The sequence below is a fragment of the Erithacus rubecula genome, assembly GCF_903797595.1.
Source record: "Erithacus rubecula genome assembly, chromosome: 17".
Taxonomy (NCBI): Eukaryota; Metazoa; Chordata; class Aves; order Passeriformes; family Muscicapidae; genus Erithacus; species Erithacus rubecula.
Window position 1 is genome coordinate 2,449,703 of NC_136669.1, and position 22,038 is coordinate 2,471,740.

A 22,038-nucleotide genomic window follows, 5' to 3' on the forward strand; every position below is an offset into this window, starting at 1 on the left:
TTTGCAATCCATATAAATGTGTGTTTGTGTATTCTGGTTGTATGAAAATCAGCCAGCTCTGAACACAAAATCCACTTTAAGGGTCAGATCCTAGTATTCATCCATCTCTGTGATTCCTGCTGTATCCTTTTCCCTTGATACAGCTGTTATATAAATGTCTGTGTATTGTGCAGGAAATTGAACACTGCCAGTGCAGGAGAGGCACATGAAGAGGAGGAAGAATGATTCCAGCAGAGTGTGTGTGTGTGTTTGGATGGTGCCCCTTCATTCTCTGCATTCATTCACCACCAAGAGTTCAACTCAGCCCTGGCTAATTCCAGGAACTGAAATTGTATCTAAATGCAAATCTCATCCTTTGGAATCAACTTTTCTTTGGGTCCTGGTAAGAAAATTCAGTGTATTCTGTTTCTGTGTATTGTTTGCTGGGAACTCACCCATCCATTGTCATCAATACCTGGGCACCCACTCCAACATCTCACATTTTTATGGTTTGGCTCAGAGTGCAAAATGAAAAATAGATTAAGTTCTGCTATTGTTGATTCACACTTCCACTTTACCTGGTCACCAAGTAACAGAGGGTTTAGAATAGAATCTGTGTCATGGCAGTTTTACAGCCCAACTTTACAGCATTTCTGCACCAAATACAAGAAACTGGAGTTTAGTTCATCTTTCAAGTAGCTTTTGCATCCTTCTGCCTGTCCCCCTCCCTGATATTTTTCTCACTTTGATGCTAATGAGGGGCCAGAGAATCCAAAAGCTAATTAACATTTCTGGTCATAGATGTGCAAGTGTAAGAAGAAAATTGATCTGCCAGTGTTGATCTAAAGTGCAGAAAGTAGAGATGCATTGCTAAGGTATCTTTCATCTGAATAAAAAGGAGGATTTTTTTTTTTTTTAGGAGCTGCTGCTGCTGCTTTTTCCTGCACTATTTCTCATCAGCATATTAAACCTCTTCTTCACAGACTTTGTTCAGCTGTTGTTGAATAGCATTCTCAGTTGTGTAAATTCAGGGGAGTGTGATTTGGGGAAAAGTTGGCAAAATGAAGCTGCAAATTGTTGGGAAGTGTTTAAATTGAGAAGAGTCTTGCAAGTTTCCTATGGAGATTTAAGTCTGATTAACTTAACTGAAATATATTTTTCAATTTATATTCAAATAATGTTCTTTTTTTTTTTTTTTTTTTTTTTTTGGTATGAACTTTTAAGATCTCCAAGGGGAATGTTTCTCCACAGGTAGCTGTCTTCTTTACAATAATCCCCAGTGTTGCCATTGACCTTGAGTATTTTCAAGAGAGAAGAGGAGGCAAATAAATGCAATTTCAGCCTTTGTTTACCAATCACATCTGAATGTGCCAAGTGCCACAGCTGCCACTGGCTTTGAGGAACCCTAGTCATTGAATGGTATGAAGTCCAGATAAAATATTTATTTGGATGGTATTAGAAAATGGCAGTTAATGCATTTCAGTTCTTCAGGAATATAACATAATAGTACAAAAATTATTCTAGGGTGAGTAAATTTAGCTGTAGTGTAGGTTCTCCTGTCTAGAATCCTGATCTTAAAACTTTCCAGGGCCTCAATTTGGGGTAGCAGGTCTTGTGGTCAGAAATATCTTGCTACCCATGAAAAATATTTCATAGAATCATTGAATATCCTGAGTTGGAAGTGGCCCACCAAGATTATCAAAGGCCAACATTTTGGAAGAGTGTATGCAGCTGTTTTTTCTAATTTTTGTTGGAAGGAAAGCAGCAGGATTTAGGAGATGGCACTTTGAAAGGATCAGTAACTCATTCAAAGTTGTTAAGGAAAATTGGAGCAACTAAGGTAAGGGGAAATTCAGGGCAGTCATGCTTGTTCATGTTTGGTAGGGGAACCTAAAGAACAAATCCTGTGACTGGGAAGGACTGGAAGGACTGGAAAGAAGTCAAATACTGGGGTTATTTGAGGCTTTGTACACTAATTGATATATTTTTATATTATCTGCCTAGAGTAATGGGGAAAAGCAGGGTGTCAATACTTGGTAATACCATAAATTGATATAAATTTGGCAAATTTAGAAAAGACTACTAAGAGCTCTAGGAGAATATTATAGAACTTGGTAATAAAATGTCAGATTAAATTCAATTTAGGTAAGTGCATGGGAATTAAAGTATAAATCACTTTAGTGCATGCAGTTTTAAATCAGTCCTTAAGAAAATTGCTTAATATTACATTGGAATATTTGAAAAACACTTACTTTGATTATGTAAGTAAAGATTATAGTAAAAATGCAATAAAGGCATAGATATTATAAAATGGTATGGGCTCTTTTGTTGTACTTCTTGATTTTTTATCATTGATTATAGTGCTTCTATAAAGTGTTCCAGGTGCATGAGGTTGTTCCAGGTTCCAGTGGCTTGGTAAAACACAAATCCCATTTACAGTGGGTGGCTCTAGTATCTGGCTTGTAGATTTAAAACTAAAGGTTTAGATAGTAATGCACGTTTCTTTTTTTTTCCCCAAAAAGAAGAAGGTTCTTGTATTTTCAAAGTTTTGCTGAAGACCAAATTTTTGAGTTGTGTTGGAGCTAACCAAGCTTGGGAGGTTATTTCCATCAAGATGTGCAAGATCCAAAGTGTCAAATTCCATGAGCAGGGTGTACCCTTATAAGTGAATGGTAATCCTGTGAGTATCATTTTTCACTTTCCATAAGGAAATGGTGGCTGAATTAATATCTCTGAATGTTTAAAAATAGCAGCCCTAAACTGAAACCTAGACTGGGAAATTTGATGAAAATCAGCATTTTTCAGCCTTAATTCTGCTGTTTTCCTAAAGGGAGTAGAAAATCTGGTGCAGATGGTAAGAGCAGGATGTCACTTGCAAGACTGAAACCTGTGTGTTTGAGTAATGAAAATTCTGATGAAAACTGTTTATTGCAATCTGCAGTAAGACCACTTATGACTAAATAATTCAGATTTGACCACAAGTCTTTTCTGAAATCTCTGCTAATCTATAGAAGAGCTGAATGCACGTTGCATTTTTGCTGACACTTTCTCCATTGTTTTATCAATTCCTCCCTATTGTGTAGAAGTCTTGAAGAGAATTTATGCTCTTTGTAACTTTGCAGCAGTCTTTGTGTTGTCCTTGTAGTTCTTTTTCAGTGTGAAGTATTTCCTATCAGAACTGGTTTATAATTGAGCTCCAGTAAGACTGTTCACCTTGTCACCTGTTAATATGAAAAGTTCTGTGTTTTAGAGAGAGGGCATTGATCACTTTATTTCTGTGTTAATAATAACAACTACTGTCAAATTATCATGGATAAAGGATGTCTCTTTTTTTTTTTTTTTTTTTCATTACTGGCAAGAGAAGTATGCTTAGTCACTGCAGTTAATTTTGGTTATGGTTCCACAGCCTTATAGTGAGTAATTTCAGTCTCTATTTTTGGTTGTCTCTGGAGATTTGAAAAAACTTAGAACAGTTTTTAAAGCAAGATTTTGATGACATTGGTTGCTTTTTCACATAATTTTGATGAAACCCTTTGCTTTTGTACTTTATTTCACCATTACAGCTAAATCTGTCATTGACTCCCAAATACTCCAAGCCCAACTTGCTTTGCAGCTCAGAGGATTAATTTAGACTGCTCAGTGTTACATGCTTTAATACTATCTGGGGAAAAAACCCGTTTCCTCACTATCTGTTTTCTGAAGCATTAAAATGTTTTACAGTTTCAGTCCTTACACTTTGTCTTCGACAGCTCTGTTGTAAAACTGTGGAAGCAATAAATCCTTTCTATCTTTAATTGAATCCTTTGATATCACTCTTTAGGGCAGTCTGGGCTTTGCAGTTACTTGCACATATCCAGTAGGAAACATCTGTTCTTGTAATTTTTACTCCTTGTCCTTCAACACTGTGAATCTCTTGTGTGGTGCCTCTTGATGCCCTTTCTATTTGCTGCACAGAGCTCACATTGGCTCCTTTTTGCCTTTAGACTCTATGGGATTAATTCTGGGGCTGTTCAAACCAGTTCAGCTTTTCTGCAGATTAAACCAGTGCCAGAGCTGGTGGCCACAGCCCTGCCCTGGGTGCTGCTCTGGCTGTGCAGGGAGGAAGGAGCCCCAGGGAGGTGCAGAAGGACCAGAGCTGGTCCCAGTGGCTGCACCTTCACCTTGGCAATGTGCTGCTTCCATCACTGATCCTCCACACTCACAGGCTGGCTGTGGGTCAAGGAAATGCTTTTCTGTTTTTTTTTTTTCAGACGGATTCAGAGCTTTTCTGTGTCACTTCAGTGTCTAGAAAAGAAAGCGTGTTTTTCTGAGTTTCTTAGGAAAATCTAGTTTTTAGAGATAAGCATAGTTGAACTTTTGCACCTAAAAAGTATTTGCATATAGCAACAGTTAAACATTAGGCTTAAGAAGTTTGTTTTTTGTTTTGTTTTTTTTTAATGAAGCTAGAGCTGCTATACAAGACATGCATGATATCCCGCTTTAGAGACTTTATAATACTGTGTAGGCAGGAAAGGGATTTCTTTCCCTTTGCACTCTCTTAGTTTGATTTTTTTTAGGTAGCACAGAAATGTAGTTCTATTCCTAAAACACTCTGTTGTACCAACATTGTTCATACAGTTTTCAAATTTTTTTATATTGCATAAAAACACGGGCAATATCTTGGTTATTCACATGCTGCTTATTCTTTGCAAGTTTTTTCCTCATAAAACCCAGCACAAAAACCTCCTCCAGAACACTGTAAGAAATAAAGTATAGTAAAGTAAAGTAGCCAGTAACAGGGATGGATATGACTGCACTGAGAAAAGGATGCCATGCTCCTTCAGGAATTACCTTGTTTATATTGCTTTTAAGTCACTGAACATGTCCATGGTGAAATATAGACTTATATTTACAGAACTCTGAACAGTGTCTAACTGAGTTTCAGACTTATGTAGTTAATAAAAGAGCCTATTCTCTTCAGACAGCCTTGAATTCTTATTAAATGTATAAGTTTCATTTTAGACAGCAGGTTTCTACATACTGGAAGCCTCAGGCTAAGCAAAAAGCAAGGGGACTTGTATATGTTTGTAAGTACAGTGCAGGATGGAAAATTCCTGTTTCTGCTGCCAGGGCTCCAACTAGTTTATTTGTAAGGTGAGTCTTTTTAAGAAGGGCAGGTAAAAAATACAACTTATAGAGAAAGTAGTTTTATTTCTGTTGCTCTCAAGGAGTTGATGTATTTTTAATTAGAAAAAATCATTGAAAGCAGGTGGGAAAGGGAAGCTGTTTCTTAATGAAAAGTTTTCTCTGTCCTGCTGAAAGAGCAATAGCTATCCTCCTGAGAATTTTTACTGGAATTAATGGAACCAGTGGTAGAAATGATGCTATAAGGAATGAGAAAACAAGGCCTGAATTAATAAAGCCTTACAATACAGTACCATGCAGTGAGTGCAGAAATTTCTTGCTTTTCACAGTCTGGAAACAAAGGGAAAGAGAAGTCATATAACTTCTGTTACAGCAAGAAAGTGAATCCAAACTCTTAATTCTTGACACTGTCTTCCACCCCAATTAGAAAACAGCTTTTTTAAGGCTTAGAGGTGGTAAAGTTATTGACATATTTGGATAAAAGGCCACATAGACAGCATTGTCTGATTTGAAAGGCAGACCTGAATCAAGTGAAATAATAAAAGCTGCATTTTAAGCATGATCTTCATAGCCATGCCACTGTACTTGTAAAACCTACAAAAATAAGACTATTCTTCTTTAACTTGCTTTTAGTGTTTCACTGAAAAAAACATTCTCATAACTGAGTGGCTGCTGTGGGCTTCACCATCCAACTTAATTGCTTCTATTTCCAGGCAAAAAGGCTCTCCTGAATTCTGCTTTGGAGTTTTATTTTTTTTTTTTTTTTTGCCTAGTGGAAGGCCAAAAATACTCCCTCATGAAGGCAATCACATACAGGAGAAGGTGAGAGGGCATTTGGAAATGAATGTTTTAAAACTGCTGATCTCACCTGCTGATGGGTGGTAGAAGTGACAGCAAATTCCACGTCAAGTAAGTAGGAAATGCTTGTGTGCCACTGGCACTTCTGTCTGAGGCTGGATCCTTCCAGGTGCCAACACAACACAGATTCTTGAAGCTGCTGCTGCTGTGAATAAACATGTGTGAGAGTATTTATCTAAAATGCAAAGCTTAAAAAGTGTTTTGGAACCCTATCACTGGCATATGGCACAGCAGCTGAAATGAGTGGAATCATTGTTCTGGTGCAGACTTTACAGATAACTGTAGGAAAAGCAAAACTCAGGAAAGGTGCAGAGCCTTATGGGGTGATTTACAGAGGAACTGGATGTGACAATGCAAGTCAGTCTAAAAAAAAATAACAGCCCACAATTAAAACAGCTTTTCCTGAGAGTGAGATGATGAAGACAAACAGACGAATGTAGGAGGAATAAAATAAATCAGCTGTTAACACTCCATTTGAAAGCACTTTTAAAAGGGAATAAAATTGCCTTTTAGTGCTTTTTAGATTTTTCCTTCTTTTAAAAAAGAAATTAAGGTCTCCCTGGATTCTGTACTTACCAAAAATGAAGCATTGCTCGATTCTGTAAGCATCTTCACATTGTGAAAATTGTTAGTGAATTATGTGAAGATGACAACTGATAGTTGTGAGAACAGGTATCCTTCAACCCTATTTTTAACAAGTGCAACAAGATGACTTAACTGCCATCAGCTCTCCTGACGTTGACCTCCAGTCCAAATTCATTTCATACAAAATTCTGGGGGAAAAATGCCCTTGGGAGCAGAAAATTAAGAAATATGGGTTAGAGTGCTCAAGTGTGATGGTTCTGTGTCAAAAGCAGTCTGAAGCTTTCTGCCTTGAATTTACAAATTGAAAGCAGCATCTCTATTTGGATTCTGAAGCAAAAAAGAGCACAGCAGAAATAGTCCTGATATAAGATGCTTAATATGTCAGTTCACCTAAGCAAATGATCCCATAATCTCTTCCAAATCCCCACAGAATGTTTCTGACCTTATCTCCTCCCTACTTCTATAAAAACTAGTGTTCTTTTTGGTTCTGAATTGCTAACCTGATTTCCTGGGTGCTAAGCAATTGCAGCAAGTGTGAAGTTTTCTGTGTCTGCCTTGCCATGAAGAGACTTTTTGCAGCATTTGAATTTATAATCATGCAACTGAAATGATGGTCTAGACTGTGTAGGTTTGGATAAATGTAGAAGGAATGAAGCACCTGCAGTGGCTCAAAGCTGACTCAAAATTCACCAAGTCTTCAGAATGAGTTTATTGCTTCAGGAGTAATGAGAGTACAACTCTGGTTTTAAAACAGAAAATGCCATCACATATGTATTGAAACAAAGCACTGAAAATTGAGTGTTGAGCAGTAATCTGCTTTTTTTGTTCTATCTCCTAATCTCACAAGTTGATAATGACTTTGTAATAGCTGCCAAATCGTTAAGGAGTGGAATATATTTACCTACCTGTGCTGATAAAAGGGATAATATTTTTATTTTCAGTTTTTATCCCTCTCAGCAGATGTATAACTGCATAAAAGATTGTGTTGCTATAGCCTACTGAATGCTTAAAAAACTCGAGCAGATTAAAATAAATTTTTATATCTTATTCATGTATGAGTTTTTAAAGGAATTTTCAGTGCAGTGTAAGACATCTTACAGAATTATTTCACAATCTTGTGTATTTTAGAGAGTATTACTTCCTGCATCCATTTTGTTTTCATAATAGAGGAGGGAAGAGATACCAATATTAAGGATAGATGCCTTTTGAATGATGTTGTAGAAGTTGTTTTCAAACAAAAATAAAATGTTTATGCATACATGGACAAAAATAGGTTTTTATCATCAGAAACACTGTGGAAATGGCAGTGGATATTATATAATGGTCCTCACATGCTCAACTCCCACAGTATGAACAACTCAAGAGGATCCCAGCTGGGTTTCCTGGGCACAGGTTACACAGGTGAGAGCAGAGCTGTTTCTACAGCCACTCCTTAGCAGTCAGTCATTCCCTTCTGAATCTGCCTGCCTGGAGATTTCAGTCCAGTGGCAGTACTGTGATCTCCATCTCCAATATTTGTTTATTCTATTTAAAAATCCACATCTGAAAATTATGTTCTGCACTTTTTTCCCCCCCCTACAATTTGCAATTTTAATGTAGACTTTCAAATCTATGGGTATATTCTGGTAATTTCAGCAGAATGTATTGCTTGCTAGTTAAAATGATGTATTTTTGATCATTGCATGGTGGATGAAGTAAAATAAGATGCTGTTGTGGTATAGAATCTAAATATTTGTGTAGATGCTTTATTTGATAACTGCCATTCTGCTTCAGCTGTTTATAGGGTTTTATTGCTTACTTTGCAATCCAATATAGGGCCCAGGCATACCAGGGGAGGCTGAGTTATGCTGCATGTGGTTTCACAGAACCATATTAGTGTTCCTTAATCATTAAAGCAACATGAATTGTGGTCATATATCTTTCAAAACAGCACATGATTATAGCCCTGGAATGCATTAAGAAACTTAAATGGGAATTAAAGACATTAAAAGATTGCTTAGGTCTTGCAGACTCCATTGCATTGTGAATGCTTAGTGCTGGGAAAGGATAATTCTAACAATGCTTTCTGTCTGTGGGTTTTTAAAAGGCTTTATAGGGGGTTATTGTACCTGTCTGCAGGTGAGAAGATTGAAACAGAGAGAAAAGAAAAATTTTTTCAAGGTCTTCTGGAAAGCAAGATGCTGGAGGGAAAACCAATCAGTTCAGAGGTCTGGGCCAGTTCTCTGTTCAAGTGCTTTACTCCTTTCCTTGCAATGGTTCCTGTTTCCCAGGAAAACAAACATCTCCACTACAGCTTCCAAGTAGAATGTGGTAAGTATTCTGAGAAACCTCTGCTAGGAATTTCTACTTTTATTATTTGTTTCTAGCAGCATTACACTGGTAATCACAACCCTGATTTTTTCCAATAGTTTAATAATAGTTGGTGCCACTATAATTCCAACTTTCTTCCTTTGAAATTGGGTTATTTTGTATTTTTGTGTACAAAAACAAAGGCAATTTTCTACAATTACAATTCCTAATATTCTGTTTATAAAGAGAGAGATCATCCTGCTGCAATATATCTTATAATCTGTTTACATGAAACAAATTTCTTTTTTATAGAAATTGCATCAAATGCAACATTAGAGGAATGGTGTTAGATTTACATTAAGTGAAGTCCTTATTCATATACAAGTTATTAAAAAAGGAAGAAAAAAAGGGAAAAGGGGTTTATTTTTCTTTTATTTTGTGACTATACATGAAAATGTTCAGTTTATTTGTGTGAATCCTACTCTCTTTGGCCAATTCCTGGAAGTGCTATCATACAAATCTTAGTTTCCCCAGGCTAAGACTGGTGACCACACTGCTCTTCCTCTGACATTAGCAAAGCCTGAATTTATATCTGAGCTTTCTGATGGACACATTGCTGAAAATCTTCAGAGAAAAGGTTTTCACCTATCTGGTGGAGCTCTTTAATTTGAGCAGGTTTCAGTCTGCTGAGGCTCTGTGGGTTTGTCACTGTGAGACCTGAGCAGTCCCTGGGAATGAGGGGAGCTTGTCCCTCTCCACCAGCCCCTCTGCTGTTGTAAGCACTATTAGTAAGCCACAAAGATCTGCAGAATTTCAAGCAGGATTTAATATGACTAATCATCATCCCACAGGATTTGACTGACATTTCAGTACTGGTTTCTGTGCAGCAGAAATAAGCCTTTAAGAATAAAACATTTTCTGTATTAAAAGGATACCCTTCGTGTAACTGCAGCAAATCTAACATGAGGAATGACTGGTGCCCTAAAATTAGAGATCATGTGATAGACAAGGTAAGAGCCCAGGGTTCCACAATATACACAAGGATTTGCTAAATTGAATAAACACCAACAGATCTAATTCTGCTGCTTTCTAACTTGTGCATGCTTGACTTCAGAAGTCAATAACACTTTTCAAGACAGACTGTGTGACCATTATCTGAAATTGAATAGGTGCCTTTGTCTGCTTAGGAGGTTTTTTGTTTGTTTTTTTTTTCATAAGACAATGCAATAATATACACTGAGTATCTGGATTTGTTAAAATGTATACTTCTCCTTGAAAATGGCAAATTAAGTATTGCATATACTTTAAAAATATGAATGCTACATTTTTCTATGAAAACATGATAACATTATTTTTACTGACATTCAGATGTGACCTTTGCAGTCTTTGAAAAACAGATTTTCAGTGCCAGGCCTCTGATGTAGTGGGTCCTGCTTGTTAGTTGAGGGCATCTCACTCTGTTTTTATTTCTGAAATCCAGGTATTTACATGTAAGTTCAAATCCATAAAACTGATGTAAGAATAACTTTGATTCCAAGATTACAGTTAGTTACATGCATACAGATTCATAATTTTTTTCATAATTTTGTGGGTATCCTGTTCCTTGTAATTCCTGGATCAATCTGTCATACCACATCATTTTGTGTGGCCTTTTCAGGGCTTCTGGTTGCTCTGCCTTGAGATTTCCTTTCCATTTTACCCAGTGCTGTACATTATCCTGAGACCTGTTCTCTACAGCAAATTTCATTTTTAACATTCTGGTGCAATAAACGACAATGAAACAGGGCAAGTTTTCTAACTGTATAAAAGAACCATGTCATTGATGGTTTTTATTGCAGAAAACATTTAAATACTTTTTAAAGGTGTTTTAGTCATATTGGCAATGTGCAATGTGTAGAAGCTAAGGATGTATGACTCAGGAGAAAATGTGTTGGTACTCATTTAGGGAAAAACTCTGTTTGTATTCATACAGAGCCTGAGCTGAGGCCCAAGGGAGGAAACAGAACACTCTTCATCACATATGGGAGGAAATCTGCAGCTGATGTAAATTTTTGTAACTCAGTTGTCTTCAGAACAGCGACACTGATTTTATAGTAGATGAAGTTTTTTGCACAGTGATGCTATTTTATTTGTTTACTTAAAAACCAGCTGTGCTTAATATCAAGCAGAGAAGCAAAATCAAGTTCCCTGACCTGCATCCCTGTTCTCAGCAAAGCTCTTCTGAATTTACAGGAACCAGAACCAGGAATCAGTATCTGCTTCAATACATGCAAAATACCAAGAGGCATTTCTATAGTTTTTGCTCTCTTGCTGCTTTGAGCCACTTTGCTGGATCACTGCAAGTTGGGAGCTGGGCTGGCCAAGTGCTTTGGGATTTCTGTGAGCAAGAATATCCTGGGCTGACAGAACCAGAACAAGGCATTGCTTGCTTGCAGAGTTACTGAGCAGCACTTGGTTTGATTTTTGCTGGGCACAGGTAAAGTGGAAGAAAGGTTGGTGTGATGCAGAGCAGCCCCAAAATGCCCTTGGCTGTACCAGTCTGAGATGGTGTGGGTGAGGAGGGACTGTGTCCCCTCTTGTCCCAGCTGTACATGGTGAATCTCAGCCTCAGTGAACAATTCAGTCTGACTTATTTTTGCTCGTGGAGCCAGTTTTAGATTCCATTTGAGGAGTTTTGTATGCAAACCTTCCCAAGCATCAGGATGAGAGTATTCTCCAGGGTTCCTGCTGCTTCAGCTACACGGGTTTGCAATTCATTAAAACTCTGCCTTGCATGGCAATATCAGTTCCTGCCAAACCCAGCAATGATCATTTAAAAAATGGCCAGTGTAGCCATGTGACAGACCAGCTCCATAAAATATATCTGTGCTCCTCTGCAATTTGCAAACTTTACAAATGTTTTACAACTAAAAGTGTCCTTTGAGTGGAAGGTCCCTCCTCATGGCTTGGAACTACATGATCTCTAATACCTGTTCTACCCAAACCATCCTGTGATTATATGGTTCTAGGAATACCAATTAAGAATTTTTAGGAGTTCTTCATAGTATTTTTCAATGGTTAAACATTGAATGGTTAAACTGTTGAAACCCTAACTCACAGCATGAATTTAGTTTATAATGATCTACAATTCTTGACTGTATCTAACCCAGACACCACCTTGCCCTCCAGGGAACATCATGCCAGCTGAAATTAGTTAAGAGTTTGGGCAAGTAGTTACCATATGCAAATATCTTTTCAGTCAGAATTCCATCACAGCTGAATGGATGATGTGTGTCTTATTGGGGAAATGATATAGGAAAATGTATCAAATACAAATTTGACATATTTGCAATTTTTTTTTTCTCATACCATTTGTATTGTTAAAAACTGTGTCTCAATTTAGATGCACTCAGCCTGTACTTCTGTTGTTTATAAGAGTGTGAATTGGCACAGTTGGGATAGCTCTACCCTATGTACAATTAACAGAAGAAGGAATTGGGTGCTTTGCAATTTGTCTAAATTAACCCATGAAAGTTGTACAGAAATGTGATTCCTTTGGCTGCTGCAAATATTTAGAGATAATCCTGGCCAAGCCTCTTCCTTAGATCACCCTTAGAATAAGGATTAATGTACATTTCAATATTTATTCATATGGGGTTTTAATTTTTAGTTTCAGCACACATCCAGAGTTGCTCTCAGTCAAAACATCTGTCTTCATATTAACTCAGAGTACTTCTGATTGTTAAAAAAAACAATGTTATGAGATGTGGGATAGAATAATGATCTCTCTAATACAGCATTAAGAAATTCCCTGCACGGAGAAAGACAGATTTACACTTGCTTTGTCTTATGTGGGTGTAAGAGATAATGGCAGTATAAATCTCTGCAGGATAATAAAATGTATAATTTAGACTCTCTGCATAAGATTAATGCCACACAGTTTTTTCTTCTGCTCCCCTCTTTCCCCCTTTTTTAGGTAATGCAATTAGTATTTTCACAGGTTGCAGTTTCATCATCAACCAAAATAATCAACTGACTGTAACATATATACAGGATTTTGGATTAAAAAAATTAAATCTTAGGGTCATTGTTTTTAGGAATAAAATTGTTTCTTAATAATTTTAGTGTAGACTTTTAAAACTCAGTTTTTATTCGGTTACCAGGACTTTTTATTTTATTTTATGGTAGTGCTTTTAGTTTAGGAATTGATCCTTTTTTTACAATATGGTACCTTGTGATAATGACAAAGGGGAAATACAAGAATAAAAATTAATATATAAAAAGGAAATAGCTTGTTTGTATCAATGGTAGCACTGGTTCCCAGCATGTATTAAAATACAAGAATTTGGTGAGATACTTTGTATTATCAGGTGTTCATGCTTCTAAAAATAAAAGTTATTGTGTTGGTGACCTCTGTGCAGAGAGGCTGAACATCAGAAGCCTCTTAGAACCCTTTGTTTCTGCTTTGTAAGAATGTTGGAAGGCAGTAGGATTAAAGGGTTGCCTTCTAGTCCTGGTCATCTTGAGTGTTTAGGCATTTCACCTCATTTTCTGTGTTTCAGTTTTCCCAGTGAGCATAAGGGTCAGGGTGCAAAGCTGCCTGAGCTCCCAGGGGGTTTGGCAAAGATGTGTGTCACAGGATGCTGTTCCCTGATTCTGCTGCTAGGAGTTCATGTTCAGCACACTTGTTCCAGTAATACCTCATCCTCTTCTTATTTATCAGCTTCAGAACATGGCTTCTCATTGCATGAGGCTTCCTCAGACAAATGGTTCCTGCAAACATTTTGTCTTTTGAAACTTCAGATTGCTTACTGTCTGATTTTGTTTTAATGCTTAGCAATTGGATTGCATCAATTTTTTTTTTTTTTTTGAGATGGTAAATGGTTTCTCTGTGAGGCTAAACTTTCACATTCAATCTATAACTAAACCTAATCTGGAATTTAAGTTTTATTTTGGAGTTGAAGATAATTTTCTTTGCCAGGAAACCATTTAAGGACACCCCCTATATGCTTTTTACATGCCTTTTATGTGTTCATTTAAACTACTCAAATGAAATAAATGCTTCAGCATTCTCTGGAATTCAATGGGATTTAAACATTTCTTGTTTGTACAATGTGATATGCACTGTTGTACCCTTTCCTTAAAGTCTTTTGCCATAAACTCAGACTTCATGCTATTTATTTTTAGAACTTATTACAGAAGTGCTTCTTAAATATCCTTCAGCAGAGGTGGGTGTGTAAAACATGCTGCAAAACTTCAGTGATTCCAGCAGTTGGGAAACACATTTGGGTCTGTCCAAGAAAGAATTACTCAATTATTTTTCATGTTTCCAAGCTCTGCAGAGTGCACTGAGCCTCACTGTGTGTCCTGTGCCATCTTTGGCATATGACAATGATAATGCCACTATTTTAGGAATCAGTTTTTAACAAAATGAGCCATTATAATCCAGTTACAGGGAAAAGAAATGCTTTGAAGGTACCTGATGTGCTGTGTTTGCTGAATGATTGTGAAGACAAATGTTTGCACCTCATAAGTGAGTTTATGAGTATATAATTTCTGGCAGAGCTCAGTTAATAGAATTAGAAAAAGTGGAGATGCCATCAGAGGCGAACAAATTACTTTATCTTTTTCCTGAAATGGAAACTGAGAGTACTCTGATCTGCTTTTTAAACATTTTTACTTCATGTTGTATCCTGCTTCCAGGAAAAAGAACAGACTCATTTTGTTTCAAATATCTACCATAATAAGAAACATTACCATAAAGATGCTTCCAAACAACAATATTCAAGATTTGAATGTGCTTTTTTCCTCCCTAATTCTTCAATCCATCTCTGTTTTAAGATTGCAAATTACAAAGCTTGGTCTTTTAATCCATGTTTCTTTCTATTTATGCCATAAAAGTGCCAGAAAATAGCTGCACAGACTTTCTTTAATTTGATACAAATTCTGCAGCATTTTCTTCTTTGGTAAACTTAAAATTGAGTAATAATAATAGTTTTACTTAGCTTTTAGGTTGTGTTTACTGGGTTAAAAAAGACTGTGTAAAAATCAATTAGCAAAGGTTTAATGGATTGCATTGTTTTTGCTTACTTATGCCTCTCATTGTGATAATTAAAAATGCTTTTGTTTTTCTACTGTGAGAAACTGCACTGCATCAAGGCCAGCAGAGTGTTTACAAAGAAGTGATGTATGAGCTCTGGGAAGCCATAAAATAAAGTGCAGCAAGCTGACATTGGATTGGCTTCTCTAAGTTTCAATTATTGCAGGTTTTTAATTTTACTTGGGACATGGTGAAAGTTTATTTATATAAATGCTAGTGATGTTGTTAATAATTGTGTCCAGGATCAGTATAGAACATAATTGATCAAACCCATTGAGGCTTTGTTTTAAATCAAGTGTGAGAAATTTGACAAGTCCATAGTTGTCTAATATAGATTTTTTTTTTTCTGATGCTTCAGGTATCAAAGTTAGAATTGCAGAAACATCAAAGAACGAACTCCAATTTACAGATCTGTCAATATAGGCAGCCAGCAGCATTATGATTGATATAATTTATGATAAGATTACATGGGGAAGCTCAACACAAATGATTTCTGCAGCACTTGTTACTTATAGATTTTACAAGCAGTAACATTTAGAATAATGACCATCTAATATACTTCTCTGCAAACCACAGGTAATAAATTTCAGTTATTGGTTCAATTTGTGAATTGGTAGCTCATATTGAAATAGTTACTGTGGACAATTCTTTAGGTCCCTCAGTCAGAGATGACAATATTTAATTTTGACATCACACACCTTGTATTTTGCTGTTTAGAGGAACCCTGTGAGTTCAGTTTACCCAGAAAATTTTATAGTAATTGTTAAAAATTTTAATTGTTAAAAGAATACATCATGTCATGGGCTGAGGATCAGTCTCCAGGTAGCTTTTCACCCTAAGTAATTGATGATGACTTACAAAGAAGTGGAATATCAAGGAAGGATTTTCCAGTTTGATGTTGTCCTGTAGCTTCTGGGTATTCCTGTCTCTTAGAATCAGCAACTTGTGTAGTATTGAGTTCAAAGCTTAAAACATGCTCAGAAATATGTTGTTAACAATTTCTGCCACTCTGTTAGTGGGAGTATTTGATCTGACAAGACTTATGTTCTCCCAAAAGCTGTTGAGTACTATAAAAAAAAATTAATCCTCTAAGAGTAATTAATAATCTTTAATCAGATATTGTATGATTTTCCCTGAAATCAATATCCAGGTGGATGACTCAGAGCAGTATGACTCACACTATTTACTCTTTTGAAATATTGACAGAACAATTTGTTTTAGGGGAAGTATATAATTTTCTGAAATTGAATAAACATGAAAAAAGAGTATCTTGAGACATCTGTCTAAGATTCTGTCTCCTTTTGGCATTCTGCTGGAGTAAAGAGAATTGAATTAGTTTTGACATCAGTAAGTTTGACTCAGGAAGGTTTATTGGTGGAGGATTGCTTTAGGACTCAGAACTTGTTGCTCCCTTGGAGGAGCCATAAGAAGCTTGTGGCATAACAACCTGACATGCAGCAAAGCACACCCATTCAATTAGGGTCTCAGAGCTGCTTTCCCTTGGGAATAGATTTGATATTAATAGATTTACAGATTTTTAATACTCACCTTGGAGGTTTGTGTTGCCATAATCTTAATAGTCAGGGTGCTTTTCCATTAGCAAATTAAAATCTGGAGGAGAAGAAGGGGAAGAAACCTGGCACTAAACACTTGTGCCTCTGGATTGTCAACAGTGGTTGAAGCTGAAATGTGAAACAACAGAGGCACAGACACCTCTTATTTCCTACAGATGAGTAAAAAAAATCCTTGGGCAGGAAAACCAACTCCTTTCCTTCAGTGTGAGATATTCTCCAAGACCCAGGTGCCATTGTGGCAGCAGCAGCACCCTCAGCAGCTGAGCTGTGGCCTCTGCTCCTCACCTTTTCTGCTGAAAAGATTTGTTGTAACTTGCAGTAGTGTCAGGAGTACCATAGAGGGGTTGCAGGTTTTAGGGATACTTTTCACTGCTTTGCTCAACGCCCAATATTGAAAAGATTCTTCCTTTTGCTTTTGTATCATAGCAATTTTTACAAAGTTTGGAAGCATGGTGTTTTTTGCAGAGATATATTAAAATTGGATTATTGAAAACCTATGATCAGCATCTATCATTAATATTTTGATTTAACATTAGAGAATACATATCCTTGTTCATAACCACACTATTTTGCTTTGAATTATTTTAAAGCAATAGTAATTTAAATAGTAGAAAATAATCTTGTGAATGACCTCAATTTCATCTTGGGGAGTGCTTAGAAACATTTAATCAGATTTGTCAGATCAATGGAAAGAAGTTTGCATAATGAAGAATAAAGGACTTGCTGTAGTATTACTTAAATCAGATTGGGGAGTTTAAATTGATTCTTATTTGTTGTTTACTGTTTCAGCTTTGTTAAGCTCCAATCTCATTTTTAACATTATTTACAGAAGCCAGTGTTCTGGCTTCTTGTCCTGTTTTTATGCAGTTATTTCCAGTTTTAAGCATTACTTTAACTTGTCTGTAGTCTTCTAACCTGGGTGCTTCCCTCCACTGATCATATTTTAGAAAACTCTGGCCCCAGTGAGAGCACTGCAGGTTCCCCTGGCCCCCAGAAGTGCTGAGAGCTGTCAAATGTGGCAGAGCAGTCTGGGGCTGCCAGCTTGTCCCCTCCAGCTGCAGTTCTTCTCTAGCTCACTGCTTCCTGCAGAGAAAACCTGTGTCCTGGCTCAGTGTGAGCTCCAAATAACTTCTGAGTCCATATTGTATAGTATAGAAATATATTATATTTGGAGGAAGAATTTTTCATCCACTGTTTGTGTGTGATGGAGAGGTAAAAGGGGTAATTGTTTCTGAGCACAAATTAAGCCAGACATGGAGCCTTCTCTCTTTATTAATGCATCTTTCCTTTTTTATTTTTTTCCTCTTTTTCCCCTAAGTTAGTCCCAGATGCCCAGTGTAGATTTGCTTTCCAGCTAAGTATAATTTGGTATTTTTCCAAAAACACAGTTATCTGTAAAGCACAGGCTCTGACTTTTTGAAGAGATGCTTTGGGATTGTGTTTATCAAATTGGGGAAACCATACCTTATTAAGTGCTCTTTTTTTCCCCTGCCTGAAGGTTTAAATTTTTTTTTTTTCTGAAGTACATCAAAGCTAGAAAATGACAGTGCAATTACTCCTTTTAAAATTTATTCAACAGTAATCAGTAAACAGATACTGTCTCATACCCACTCAGCATGTTTCATGTATGCAATTTGGTTTTGTGGAGGCAGATGGCTGTCAAGTTAGAAACTTCCACACCATGAGATTCTATTGACAGGAATTTGATCCCATAGTATCAGCTGAATCTGGGACCAAGTTTTGCTCTGGCAGTGTTATTAGCTGTGAAACAGTTGCTTTTTTCCTTCAGCTGATACCAACTGGCATATAGTTTATGCATGCTAAATAGCCAATGGTAAAATAGTTTTAGATTTCTATTTCATAATTTGTATGAGTAATAGTATTATGTTTGCTTTCTCTGTGAGCCCTGTGTCCTTTATCTGTGAGCCTGCCCTGCAGGCCAGGCACAGGCTGGTGGCTTCCCTGGGATGGTGGGAGATGAGGTTTGCAGCCTTCCAGGATAATGAGGAAACAGAATCTGGGTCTCCCAGTACTGGGAAGAGTTTTCTGATCTCCAGGCTGTTATTCAAATACACACATCAACATAAGCACCCCCATCTTGGAAAGAAACCCTTAGCACCTCTGTGTTCCTCTGGCTGCAGGATGTCTTGAGCATGCCCTGAGAATAAACCCCTCAGCAATCCAGATTTTAGGTGTGCTCAGAGTGGGGAAATTGGAGACATGCACTGAAGAGAAGCTCTCAGCAATCAAGGAGCTTTAATGGCAAAAGTGGAGTGCCAGGGAAGAAGAGGCTCATCACTGGTTGGGAGGCAACTGTGTATCTACTGATATATGTAGAGAAATTGTTCCAAATAGTATAACCTTCTTTTATAGAAGTATTCCACTGTTGTCTTAAGGATCACAGGACAATTTGCATTTTTATAGTGTGAAATAAGTGAAGGCTGCCTAGTTGAGATGACAAGTGCTTTCAGCAGCTTTCTCCACTGGCAGAGAGGAGTGGTGCTCAACAGTGACTTGAAATGTATTTTCTTGTGAATCTGAGTCCATCCATAATTGCTGTGCAGGTATTTTACTGCTGTGACTGATAAAAACAACACAAATTATGCAGGCAGATTTGAAAATGACTGTGTAGTTTCATGCAAGTTTAACTTTTTATACTGTTGGCTTAGGATGATGATGATGCCCTGAACAGTCAGGGCACATGACTGTGTGTGTACCCACAGCCCAAAAACCACAGACAGGTTTTTGTGTGAAAAATTCATGCTCTGTATGTTGGACTAGCAGTTAAATGGATAGCTATAAAAGCCTCTGTGGTGGGTTCTCTGTTGTAGGATGCAATCCATTATTCATGACACCAACCTGCCTTGGAAAGCTTAAATGTATTTCTAGCACTAACTCAAATATGTATCCAAATCCAGAAACTATGTGTGACATAGCATCTACCACTTTGATCCCAGCACATCTTACTGAGCCCCTCACATCTCTGCCAGTCACTTGGGAGGAAGGATGTGAATGGTTCACCTGAATGTTGCTAGATTTGAAATTTATTGGGGAAAAAAAAATTGTCTTTGGCTGTTGCCTTGCTAATTTATCTTCATTCCAAATGGTAAACATGTTGGTAAATGTGAATGAAAAGCCTCCAGAGTATAAATAATAAATGCTTCTTCCAGCTGTACTGAGTGCTTTACGTTTTTGAAATGATGCCAGTATTTTTTCTTCTGCTTTTAAATGGATTACATTGCTACACAGTACTGTGCTCTCTGCTAGGCTCTGTGAAGGCCTTTATCTGTGTTTGTAAGTTGATTTTTATATAATTACCAGCATAAAACATCATATGCTGCAAATTAAACACAAACAAATGAAATGAATATTCAGGGAAGCCTTAGCAATTTGCAGTATTTTGTACAAGCTCAGTGCAGATGTTTAGGAGTTTCTCAGTACTTGACAAGTAATACATGACTTTGTTTAAAATGTCAGAACTATGAATATATGTATGTGTTTCCTTACTAGGATAATGTTTGTGAATTTATTCTACCTGAATTATAATTATAATAATTATAGTAATAATTCAGTGAAAACAGAACCATTTTCCCAAAGTAGTAAATTTATATGATTCCTCTTTTCAGAAGTAACTTCCATTGAGGACTAGAAAATAGATTTTATTGTCTGTCAGCATCCTGTTGAGATAGAGTTCAAAGCAAAGCATATAAAACCAGTGATAGGCTTCTCTGCTGAAATGGTGTTTATTCTTTAGATGAAATGAAAAGGTGTAAGAGAAATGTGCTGTGTTGGAGAATATTTTTTGGGAGCCACAAAGAAACCAAGCCATATCAGTCATTAGCTTTTGCATGGTTTTCTTTTTTTTTTTTTTTTATGTGAGTAAATCTATTGCTGAACCACTGTCTACAATTTCTTTCCTGAATTGTCTCTGCTTTAACATGGATGAAATTCCAGTCAGTCTCTTTCCTTTCCTGAATGCATGATCATATAATATGACTCTGCATTAAACAGTATCTGCAGATAGAAATTTGATAATGGTGTGTTAAAGATTATTATCCCATGGAAGTAAATGAGTATTTGAGCTGTCTATATCATGGGAAGTGTGATTAGGACAAAAGTGCAAGAAGTTTTTCAAAGAGGGCAAAGCTTCAATGATGAATGGAGAATCTTAGCTGTCAGAAGGCATTTGATATGGAACTGTACAGTGAATTTAGAGCAGAGATTTGATCACATTTCCTTTAAAAGAAATTCCCTCTCTCTTTTTTAGGTATGGGAAAATCTCATGAGGAATTGGTCATACTTAGACTGCAGAATGAGGTACTTAGCTGCTGTTTTGCTGTATTTGCTGCTCTCTGGACATGTATTGCCTCAGGCTGTTCATTCTCAGCTTGCCAAGGCATTGAAGCTCACAATTTCTTATGCTCCTTTTGAGGGCAAATGTATTTGATCTCTACTTTGTGCAGTGCAGTGTTCTGGCCCTGTTTCATCATCATGAGTTAAATCCTCTTCAGAATCCTTCAAAACTTCAAAGTGTCTTGACACAGCAGAACTTTTGGAGCTGAACTCTATTGTGCACCAGGAGTGTGTCCCTGGTTCTCCACAGCAGTTTTCTGATTTCCAGCATGGGGAAGGCTGAAGAGCAGACAAGTCCTGAGCTGTGTCTGAAGAGACCTCAAGAGTAAGTGCAGGAATTACTGGAACCCAGTGGAAATAGTGGAATGAAACCACACAGTCAATAGACAGACAAGAAACAAATCTGTGAGCTGATTGAGGGTTTGGCTCAACAACTGCAGTAAGTGGGAGCAGATGATAATCAGCTCCTGCACTGTTGGTGCAGAGGGTAATGAATGAGCCCTGGCTGCTGCTGCTCTGAGGAGCCCTGCTGGTGGAGCAGCACATTTGGCCAGCTTGGCTTTGATTTCATTACAAGTGTCAGGAGCTTGTGTCTAGACTGGTGCTTTGGCAGCTAATTGATCTCTAGCATTTGATATGCTAATTATTTCTTTCATAATATGCTAATATGTGTACAGTGGATAAAACAGCTTTTAAATGCTAGGAGGATCTCAGGTGTATTTGGAACTGGAAAGTAAAAGCTGGAGATCTTGATTTATGTCAGTACAATATACAAGTGAAGGTTCTAATAGTGGGAATTTAGCTGGAAAATGAGAATGTTAAGGCAGAATTTGTTTAGTCATATAGTGATTGTACAGGGCATGTAGCAGACTATCCTGCACAGACCAAACAGAGAAAATTGGTCAGGCTAAGGAAATATCCTCCTCTGTGCAACACACTTTCTTTTGGCTCCTGCTATATGGATATTCTTTTTTTTGTCAGTGATTTGGATGTCATAGTTTTTATCATATTTCCTGCAGTGAGAGAATGAAAAACAAATAGTAAAGAAATGTGGTTGAGTCATCTCCCAGTTCTCCACGATAGTACCTCTCTACATTTTGACTACTTCTCCAGGCAACTGTTACTTGCTGCCTCTCTGAATTCCTAGCATTTGACCATTCAAAATCTGATGTTAATTGACTGTTTTATGTTCATTCC

At 37.1% G+C, this 22,038-nt stretch overlaps 1 long non-coding RNA gene across 1 annotated transcript; it reads left to right on the top strand.

The window, feature by feature from the left end:
- The first annotated feature begins 204 nt into the window (after positions 1–204).
- Positions 205–21,542, top strand: LOC306809371. Its single transcript, XR_013776219.1, has 4 exons — positions 205–382; positions 7,834–7,947; positions 8,665–8,856; positions 20,756–21,542. It is a non-coding gene; the product is annotated as an uncharacterized lncRNA (long non-coding RNA).
- Positions 21,543–22,038: the final 496 nt, after the last annotated feature.